Source organism: Dasypus novemcinctus (assembly GCF_030445035.2).
Source record: "Dasypus novemcinctus isolate mDasNov1 chromosome Y unlocalized genomic scaffold, mDasNov1.1.hap2 SUPER_Y_unloc_1, whole genome shotgun sequence".
In the NCBI taxonomy this organism is placed as follows: domain Eukaryota; kingdom Metazoa; phylum Chordata; class Mammalia; order Cingulata; family Dasypodidae; genus Dasypus; species Dasypus novemcinctus.
This window is the reverse complement of record NW_027261977.1, coordinates 4,374,105-4,385,745: the sequence shown is the minus strand read 5'-3', so window position 1 is coordinate 4,385,745 and position 11,641 is coordinate 4,374,105.

The following is an 11,641-nucleotide window of genomic DNA, read 5'->3' as shown; positions in this document are numbered from 1 at the left end:
AAGCAGCCAAATTCCGCAAACACCTGAGACTCAGCATAGGGAAAGAGAAATTACTCTTAACATCTAGGTTCTTTGTTTCAGTCAAGTCATTTCATATCTCTAAGGTTCAGATAAATTTATAGAAAAGGGGAATGTTACACATCAAATAGCTACAGAGATATGTTAGTATTTTTTTTTAAAGATTTATTTATTTATTTAATTCTCCCCTCTCCCCCGGTTGTCTGTTCTCTGTGTCCATCCACCGCATCTTTTTTCTTCATCCACTTCTGTTGTCGTCAGCGGCACGGGAAGTGTGGGCACGGGAAGTGTGGGCGGTGCCATTCCTGGGCAGGCTGCACTTTCTTTCGCACTGGGTGCCTCTCCTTACGGGCGCACTCCTTGTGGGTGGGGCTCCCCTAAGCGGGGGACACCCCTGCATGGCACAGCACTCCTTGCGTGCATCAGCACTGCGCATGGGCCAGCTCCACACGGATCAAGGAGGCCCGGGGTTTGAACCGCGGACCTCCCATGTGGTAGACGGACGCCCTAACCACTGGGACACGTCCGTTTTCCTATGTTAGTATTTTGATTGCTCTTAATCCCCTAAGAAATAAATGGTCAGGATTAGGAAAGGCTCCTTATGAAAAATATTTGTAAACCCTCTGCTTACTAAGACTGAAGTTAGCTTCAAGTTATGAAGCTGCTGGGTGGATGAAGAGTCCCATGATTAAGACTGGTTTTGAGGACCACCTTGTCACTGATAATGGACACAACCACAGGAGCAGTCAATCCCCGACACAGATGAATTTACCAGGGCTTTTCAAACCTAACATTTGATTCAAGGGCATCCTCGTCTCTTTGGAAACTGTTTCATACCACCAGCCACCTTCCTCAGACTGCTGCCTTAGTGTTCAAGTCTCATTTGGGATATTAATCTCAGCTGTGACAAAGTGAATAGGCGCTTCTCATAATCAAATGTTTTTCATATTAACCTGATTCCAGGAAATGGAATTCCTTGCATTTAGTGAGCTTGTCACTCTTCTTTTCCAGCTTGCAGCTTTACGTTTTTGTCCACACCCAAAAAATTTTTTTAAAAAATCCACTTCAATTAGACACCTAACCACCCAACACTTTAATTAAAATACATTCAGTCCATTTAACTGATTTTTCTCCTACTTACTATTCAAAGACTTTATTCAGTACAATAATCCCAGGCCCTTTCACCCAAAATGGAAAGTCCTGTAATGGGATTGACAAGCAGCCAGAGGTCTCCCATCACAGCCCTAAGATTGCTTTTGGATCTTGGCTCAGAGCTACATTTATCAACTCTCTGGAAAGAGGTTTGATGAAACCAAGGAAACTTGCCCTGAGCCCTAAAATAGCCTAAGCCTGTCAGACCTGTGATTTCCCCAACGAACATTAGGCAACAACACCCTGGATTGCAGCACATCAAAATGAAATGACAAACTGTCAGGGAAGATGGTTCAGTCATGCCTACCTCATGAAATGCATGTCAAAGAAGTAGTCCACAAGCACTCAGACCCCTTGAACCAAAGGGCTCTGTCAATCAAAGTCACTCTTCAGAGTGACTCTTCAGCTTTTTGGAGGACAGTAACAGTGGCTAGCACACTGGCCACCTTTCATCTTCAGTGAGGTTGGGGGTCTGGAATGCTGAGCTGTGTGAGTAGAAAGAACCCTTAATCAACTCCAGCAACCAATACCAAACTTAACAAACACTCCACCTTTTCCATCCAGGTGGACACACATGCAACAGCTCAATGAGCTATGCATGCCAAGAGGATAAAACATTACCCATACTCTTGTGTTAGTCCTTCAGTTGTAAGCATCTTGTCATTGCAAAGATACACTCTTTTACACCAATGTCTCACCTACACACATTGACAGGGCATTTTCCTATTCACCAGATTCTTTGAAACTTCCAGCTGTGCATTAGGCCCGATAACTCATGCTCTTCCTTCAAGACTGATCTCAGATGAAGTTAAGTGGCAAACCTAAATCCTTCTCCCATAGCCCACTGCATCACATGTCTTATCCTGGTACTATAATTAGGCCATTCTGGTTACTGTCAATGGCATGATGGATTGCTGTTTGTATTCCCCTTTTCATTTCAATGATGTTTTGATAAAATAGGTATATTAGTTTCCTATTGCTGTTGTAAGAAATTACTGCAAACCTAGTGGCTTGAAACAATCTGTTTTTTGTTTTTTGTTTTTTTTTTTTTTGGTCTTATAGTTCTGGAGGTCAGTAACACTGGGTTAAAATCAAACAGTATCAGGGCTGTGTTCCTTTAGGAGGTGGCAAGGTAGAATCATTCTAAATGTTGGGGTGATTTGGGACTGTATGTACCTCAGATAAACATGTTCGTAAAGTTAATCCATTCTAGTTGGTGTGGAACCCATTGTAACGAGGTCATTTGATGAAGCTACTTCAGCTTAAGCATAACTCACCTCAATGATGGTGGTCTTCATCCTCCAACTGGAGGCCCTTATAAGCTGAATGGAAGAGGAGGGAGGGAGTGAGAGTGAGAGAGAGAGAGAGAGAGAGAGAGAGAGAGAGAGAGAGAGAGAGAGAGAGAGAGAGAGAGAGAGAGAGAGAGAAACACCAGACAGAGCAGTCAGAAACTGAAATGAATAAAACATGGAAGAGACCAGTAGATGTCACCATGTGTCTCACCATGTGACAAGTTAAGGACCAAACATTACCAGCAATCAGCCCCAGTATGCAACAGTCTTGGAGAGAAAGCATCATCTTGATGATACCTTGTTTTGGACATGTTTCCAACCTCAAACCCATTAGCTATTAAATTCCCATTTTGTAAGCCAATCCATTTCATAGTATTTGTTTGAGAAGCCCAGGAAACTAAAACACCTGCTTTCTCCAGCTTCTAGATACTCTCCTCACTTGCTGGCTCTTGGTCCCTTCCTCCACCTTCAAAGCCCACAGTTGAACGTCTTCAAATCTCTTGAGTTTATATGGCTACGAGTTTCTAAAAAAGAGTCTGGAGGCTGGCAGAAGGTTTGCCCTCATGCACAACTGAGCAGAGTCAGAGAGACAGATAAAGCACATACAACCCCCAGATATTGGTTCCTTTGAGGGCTAAAGAGACCCATGGGAGTTATGGTCATGGCCGATGGGGTTAACTATCAGGGCAGATGGCCCCTCTTTGGAAATGGTGTTTATGTGTGATGAATCTGGACTCAGATGGGATCTCCCTTCATAAGACTTTCATGCTAATGTGCTGGAGGTGTAGTTAATGTTGGGGTTTAAGATATATTTAGGGGATATGAATCTCTGGACTGACAATGTGATAGCCAGATCCTGAGCCTCAACAGACTCCAGCACCTACAATCTGATTTATTGGACTTACCACACTCAGCTAAGATGGAGTTGAAGAAGGACAACCACCACACCATGGAGCCTAGAGTGATTACAACTGAAAATGGGAGGATTGCATCCAGCATCCAGGTGGAATCTGACCCTCCTCTTGACATAGAGGTGCAATGGACACAACCAATCCAATGTCCACATAGAAGAGGTGGCATTGGATTGGGAAAAGTGGACATAATGGACAAAGGGTATGGGGAAAGGCAGGAAGAGATGAGAGGTGGAGGCGTCTTCGGGACATGGAGCTGCCCTGGATGGTGCTTCAGAGGTAATCACCGGACATTGTAAATCCTCACAGGGCCCACTTGATGGAATAGAGGAGAGTATGGGCCATGATGTGAACCAATGTATATGAGGTGCAGAGGTGCCCAAAGATGTACTTACCAAATCCAATGGATGTGTCATGATGATGGGAACGAGTGTTGTTGGGGGGGGGGGGAGAGGGGGGGGTGGGGGGTGGGGTTGAATGGGACCTCACATATATATTTTTAATGTAATATTATTACAAAGTCAATAAAAAATAAAAAAAAAAATCTCTCTTAGACCTTTCTGTCTCCATCTTATAAAGACTCTTGAGGTGACTTTGGGTCCACCTGGATAATCTAAGATAACCTCCCTGCTTCAAGACCATCATTTAATCATCTCATAAAGTCTCTTTTGCCATGGAAGGTAAAAAAAAAAAGACAAAACAAAACAAAACAAAAAAAACAAACACATAGTTTCCAGGATGAGGATGTGGACATTAGTCTGACTACCACAAGGACACTTACTTCTTAAACTCTGAATGAAATTGGAACATCAAAACAGAAATTTAATTCCAAGTCCTACTCCCAATCTTTGAAAGAAAGTCATTTAATGCTCCTTTCTCTTTGCGGTTTCAATGTTGACAGTCAGAAGAGTAGACATTATCTTGGGCCCTGGCAGTGGAAAGCAAAACAGAGATCTGTGTTTGAGACTTTCTTATGAAGGGCAAAGAAGGCTTTTTAGTCATGGTTGGAGATAATTAAGGGAGTAAAGTCTGCTGTGGTCCTTCATAGACATAGTACAATTCAGTCTTATCCCTTTGGAATGTGCCATACACTGCAATCAGGAAACTTGGATTCTCCATTTTTGGCTCCCCAGTTTTACAAGTGAGTGCATATGGGGAAGCAAAGTACAAAGTAAACCAATAAGCAAGAATGACTTCAGAATAATACTTGAATTATACAGTGTTGGGATTTCAAGAAAAGCTTTCTCTCACTTCCTTTTACAAATTAAAAAACCTAAAGAGATAAGAGAACAGGGTCATCAGTGTCTCCACCCAATGAAGTTCATTCCCTGCTCACCTCTGAGAATGACTTGGGTTTTCCCTAGCACTGGGGAAAACCAGGCATCTCCCTTTTAGGTCTTTCAAAGACCTAGGAGTGATCATTGAAGAGGACATGCCCACCGAAGCCTTAATGGGTAGCCCAGCTGCTTCCAAATGGCAAAAAGGGATTATGCACCAAAGGAAGGATATTGTAAAGTGTTTAACCAGACTTTCAGCATTTTCTTTAAAAATGGTCTAAACAAATACTTATGGATTGTAGTTAGATATTAGAAAAACATGAGTGCAGAGACACAAAAGATTAAGAATCTGAAAGCCCAGTTTTTGGACTTACTGCCAGAGTTTGTCCAAAAAAAAGTGGCATCAGCGTTGCTTTGTCCATTCAGACCTGAGGGAAAGACAAGTGTTGGAACAAAACTCCAGTGTTTCTCAAACCAATGCTAAAACTTGCTTCTCAAAATCTGTCCCCATTTTTGCCTGAGAACTTTTGTTAAATGTTTCAGATGTGCTGTCAAGTCTTAGTTTCCAATTTACCCTAATGGTCACCCAAAGTAGGTTTGTTAACTATAAGCCTCATTTGTAGAGTAATTCTATCCTAAGACCCTGTGGTGGTGAGGGTTTTTTTTTTTATTGAAACTTTATTTCAAATTATAAGTCAAGGTAACTTAAAAAGGCAACCCAACAAGTTATCAAGGCATTATCCCTAAAATTCTGTCTGGGCACTTTTATCTCATCTGATTCCCACTACTAACTCAATTGTTTCTCTAATGTTCAGAAAGCACATGGATGTACAGAGTAAACTGACCCTACAAGTGATGATAAAAAGAGTTCTGCAGGTTGGAAGGAAAAGACAAGAGGTGGTGAGTTTTCCATGTCAACTTGACAGGCCTTTAGACCTAGTTATGAATCAAAAGTGAATCCAGGTATTACTGAGAAGGGCCTTTGTAAGTGTGGTTAAGATCTACAGTCAAATCCTTGGCTCTTCTCTTTAAGAATGAACTGAATCAGACTGGCTCTATTTCATAGTGTCACTGGGCACTATACACCAGGGCAGTGAAATACTGGAGCTTACCTTCCTAGCTTCTCACTTGGGTCAACAGTGCTGCAACCTGCTGGCTGTATGAAGGACATACCAAGTGCAACAATGATCACTAGAGTACTGTGAGTAGGACTGAAGCAAAATTGGCATTATGGCCTGCTTCCATGGAGAGAAAACATATGCAAACCTAGATCTTAGGTCTATTACCTGCAGCTCAAAGAGGAATTTGCACATTAATTCGTATTAAGTACTGTACCTATATGCCTGATGATTATGATGATATCTTTTCTATTCTAGATCATATGCAAAGGGATAATGAACATGTTAAAAGTCTTCATTTTCTAAGTAGTTAAGGAATGTGCCTGTATAATAAAGGAACAACTCTCTTAAGTATTTTTATTTTGCTTGCCATGTGCTTGTCTTATTGTTGCCTACACTGTCTTTATGAGTTTATGTCTAGGGAAGTGCCTGTTTCCATCCTCTCCGAGATGTCCTAAGCATAATTATTGCTATGGGAGGTCGGGTAGGCTCTTTATACCAAACCCAGCAGCTCTACCACAATCTCTCCCTAGAGTTAACCAGCAACATAAAAGAAGTCAAGGAAAAATGCTGTTTCCAATCAACTTTGGGAGGAAGTAGCCTCTGAAGGTACCTGGCTTTTCTCACTCTTATGGTCCTGTATGTCATGGCTGAACCCCTTTTTGGGCCCACTTACTGAAGCAGAATAGTATATCAGGAATTAATAGATGGATCTGAAACCTGACAGAGAGTCCAAGTGGATCTCAGTAACCCCCAAGCTGGCTGGTGAAAGATGCCCAACCTCAAGATTCTGTTATCCAGAAAAAGACTTCTTCATCTGAGAGCCAGGGAAAGCCCCAGATGTTCCCTACAGACTATATCATTGGGTCCTCCTAAGGGATTGATGGGTAGGGCAATCAATCAGAACAGCAAACAGCTGGAACCTTCCCATTCCATTAGCAAAGGGGTGGAATAATTAATAGTTTATAAAGCAAACCACAAGTCCTGAGTGCTCTCACCCTGCTCTCTTTCCTCTGGACCCATTCCTGTCCTCTGTGCGCCACCCTAGCCATTTTTCCTCTACCATGTGGCCACACAAGTAAACCTGGGGATTTATAACCTATAACGGGGAAATGTAGTTTTTAAATCAATACTCTTTATTCCTTTTAACCCCTTTCTCTCTACCAGGGTCTCCTGTTCTGTTATTTTCTCCCATTTCTCTTTCCTCCCTACCTGAATAAATTATTGACCTAATATGCCTGGTATGCTCTTGAAATTCATTTCTGCAACATAGCCAAGTACCTAGATAAAATCTGGTAACACTATCACCATCCTCTTTACCCTTTTAATTGGGCCATGTGTCTTCAAAATTTTCATTTTTTCTTACAGAACGCTGGTGTGTAAAAAAGGATGGACTCAAGTTTTAAGCCCTTTTTCCCATAAGGAGCATTGCACAAGGTGGCAAAGAGAGGAAGAGGTGGATGAATAGAAACAGGTCTACCTAGGAGCTGTTGAGGTGCTGTACGAGTTTCTGATTGCTGCTGTAACAAATTAATACCATTTGGTGGCTTGAGACAACACATTTATTATCTAATTGATCTGGAAATGATCTGTACAAGGTGAGTTGGCAGGGCTGCATCCCTTCTAGCATCTTGAGGGAGAATCCATTTCCTTGCCCTTTTCAGATTCTACAAGCTGCTCACATGCTTTGGCCCACAGTCCCTTCCTCCATCTTCAAAGTACCTCATTCCCTCCTCTACATCCATTCATTAAATCCCTTTCTGTTCCTTGCCGCCTCTTCTGTCTTATAAGGACACGTGTGGCGAAACTGGTTGCAAATGTGTATTTCCAGGATAATCTCACCATATCAAGAGCCTTCATTTATCCCCATCTGCAAATTCCATTTTGCTATGTGACAAATAGCATCACAGATTCTAGGCCATTAGGTTGTGGGTAGTCTCTTGGGGCATTATTGTACCCAAATGCTCTTAGTGCTTAACCAAGTGATGCTGGGAGACATATTAATGCATCAATTTTACATCATAACTCAGCTCTCCAATTTCATCTTCTTCAGTACTAAATGATATAGTTGTTTCTGCAATGCCTGCCAATCATGAGATGTCAAGGTCTTAGGGTAAGAAAACTCACACAGCTAATCCTGCCATCTCTTATTTTCAATTCTCACTTCACATGATGCTTGTGTTTGTTTTTTGTTTTTTTTTTAATCCCTGTAGAATAAGAACTTTCACATGTTGATGTTTCTTCTTTCAGTTTACTTTAAATCATAGCAACTGGGAGCAAGAGATGTAGACTCAAAAGAAGGTAACTTATTTGAAGGAAAGTTGTGCTACAAGTTGCCACACCAGTAATGTCCCATGGTTCTGTGTCTAGCTGACCCAATCACGCAGGTGTCTCTTAAATTCTGTGTGGACTTGTCAGGCTAAAAAGAGAACGATAAGTCATTCTGGTGGTGTTTAAAACACAAATACATGGAGAAAGGGTATTTCACTGCACAAAAACAGTGTTGGCATTATTTCACAATTTACACCTTTCTTTAGGAACTAATAATCTGAGATGTTATATTTTATAAGAGAAAAGTAAGGTTGAGTAGTGAGTTTGTTGTTATTTTCATTTAATCAAATAACAAGTGTTTGGAAAGACAGGAAGAAAAGTAATCTTTGTATACTTAGCTAGCTAGCTGTACATTTATCTATCTATCTGTCTCTCTCTCTATCTCTCTCTGTCGGTCTATCTCACATATCAATCATCTATCTCTAATATCTATCTAGTTTCTATCAATCATCTATCTTTATATATCTTTAACATCTCTATCTATATCTATCTAACTGAGTTTTTATTCAACACCAATCTATGCAACCAAAATAAGCAAGCTCATTTGAGTTATTTTCAATAACTGAAAATGATTCCATTATAGGAAACAGTCACCTTAACACATGAATTTAACCATTTTATGACTGTCTTGCTTTCTAGGCATACAAGAGATAGTCAACTGCTGAAAAAGGGGTTTTAAATAAACATTGACAAAATTGATTTACCAGACAGAGTTTGACATTGACAGGGATGCCCCAAAACCGAGATCACATTACAGAGGCAGCAACAATTATATCCACACCAGAACCAAGTATTTCCTAGAAACCGATGGTTTTTGTAATGCTTGTCCTTAAATCACTTTCAGAGATTGCCTCTGGATCCCTCCACCACATAAGGGAGGACAGGTATCTTCAACTTCTTTCTAATCAATGAGCCAACTGAGTTTGGCAGTAACTTACCCAGCATCTGAGAGCTGAGAAATGAGTCCAGGTGTGATCATTGCATTGGTCAGGAGAGTTCATTTGTGTCTTCCCCAACAAAGGTCATTCTCTGCTCACCTCTGATAGCAATGTGTGTTTTCCTGAGCACTGGGGAGGAGCAGGCATCTGTCCCAATCAGTTCTTCAAAGTCCTAGACTGAGAAGGCCACTGCCAGGTACAAAGCAGGTAGAGGACTTTCAGGACTTGCAATTGAACAGGTTAGAGGAGGCCAGTTGTACATGGTAAACCTCATTCTTATCCACTAACTTCTGGTGACAACTAGCCGGGTGGATTCCTGTAAAAAGGTAAGAAGGTTGGGACACCTATTCCATGGGTGACAAGGAAAGGGGAATTGGGGTACTAGAAGACAAGCATCCAGTCTCTGACACATTTATACTTTGGATTTGGCCCCATGTAACACAACACAAATGACTTGACATTTTATTTCCCTATTAGAAAGAGATGGGGAAAAGAGTGGTTTAATCAATGACTTTGTTTTATGATTAGGAGACCTGTGCAATATCCCTACCTCATCTTCTCTTCTCACCATCCTGATAAAACTCTCTCTACTGCATTTTCTTTTCCCCATATGTAGTCCAACACTCCAGGTAAGTTAAATATTTGTATTTCTTTATGATATCAGGGCATTTCACTGTAATCTTGTTTGCATCTAGAAACCGAAAAGCTATTCATCCTTTCTCTAAGATCTGCACCAATGGGGTTATAAGGCAGATGACCAGTAAATGGAGTTTCTTGGTTACAGTCAGTTTGGGCTGGCACCCTGTATAGGGCATTACTTTTTCTAGTCTTACTGGTTACAGGAGTCCTGCCTGAGGGAGTTTCTGTGGTAGTGAGAGCCTCTTTGGAGTGTGGCTGGGGACTGATATAATCTACTTGCCATGGTGCTACTGGAATCCATGCAGTCATTGGAGTGAGCATGACAGGCACACGTGGGTGATATCCACGAGCTGCTGGTGAGTAACAGGCGGCTGGAACTGCTGCCACATGGTCTCGTAGCCATGATGCCTGCTTTTCCTGTGGAGCTACTCTGCTGCTTCTCAGGTTTCAATGGTCTGGTTTCAACTCTTGACAAGGGTATCTGCCTCCCCTTTTCCAGGAGGGGTGTTAGAGGAGTGGGTTTGAAAAGGTCCACAAGGGGACTTCCAGGAAAACAGCAGACTAGAAAGACATGCGACTCACTTCTCCAGAAAAATAGCTAGGACACAGGCTGAAACAGACAGGAGAAAGATCTTCTAGAGTTTAGGATACCAAATGAAGGCTGGACACCCCCCAGAGGAGAGAGGAACAAATGAGGGAATCATGAAATCAGAGCTGAGAGGTGAAAACATCAGCTGTTACTGCTGGTACCTCCCCACCACACTAAAGATATGTTAGAATAATCGGGTCTCTGGCTACAGACAAAGGGAGCTCCAGGGATCTGCCACCTCACAAAAGGGGAGAGAGAGGAGCATAGACAAGGGCTGACAACATTTAACCCGTAAATTTGGTTTGCTGTGTTCCCATGAGCTCTTCTGGACTGGGTGAGATCATGCCATTGTTTGCCTTGCGAGACAGCAAGGGGTTAAATATATACAACCCTCCCAATCTCCTCTACTAACCAGGACTGATTGTTGAGGACCCAGAGAGGAGTGAAATTATTTTCTACGTGGAAAAGTAAGGGGGCTGCAGAGAAGGCTGGAGAACTGTCTCTGAGAAAGTTTGAATTATGAAGCTCTTACCTTCCAGGCAGGAGCCTCGATCACATTAATCCCATCTGTGTTTCAAAGCCACCATCTACTGGTAGACCAAGGAAGTGCATGTAAGAAAATAAAAAAATAGTAAGAAAGGCTTTTTCTGGCCTTTATAACTTACTTCTCCAAAGCTGTAGGAGCAGGACTGCAACCAATTACTGGATCCAGAACCCAATTTTGAGCAACTAACAGGGACAATTCTAATGATCCAAGCTGAATCAAGAATCAAAGAGCAGTGGTAACACACAGCCTTCCTCCACTAAATCCCCACAAAGGAGAAAAAAAGTGAGTATCTGATTAAACTACATCCTAATCAGATACCTAGAGATTAGCAAAAATTAGGAGCCATACTAAAAAATTGGAAGAACATGGCCCCAAAAAAGGAATATACCAAATTCCCAAGAGATGCAAGATTTGAGAAAACTAATTAACAAATTGCATACAAATTTCCCCCATCGAATTAATGAGTTGAAAGACAAAATGACTAAAGAGATAAGTGACAATAAGAAACCATTGAGTGGAACAAAAAAATTTGAAATCCTGAAGAGAAAATAAACAAAACTCATGGACATGGAAGTCACAATAGGTGAAATAAAAAACACATTAGAGGCATACAACAGCAGGCTTGAAATGATAGAAGAAAGAAAATGTGAAACCAAGACTGAACAGCTGAAAGTGAAGAGAGAAAAGAACAGAAAGAGAAAAGAGTGGAAAAAATTAAACAGGGGCTCAGTGACTTGACAAGATGAAACAAAATAGCATACATGCCATAGGAGATCCAGAAGGAAATCAGAAGGGAAAGGAGCAGAAGGCATATTTGAGGAAATAATAG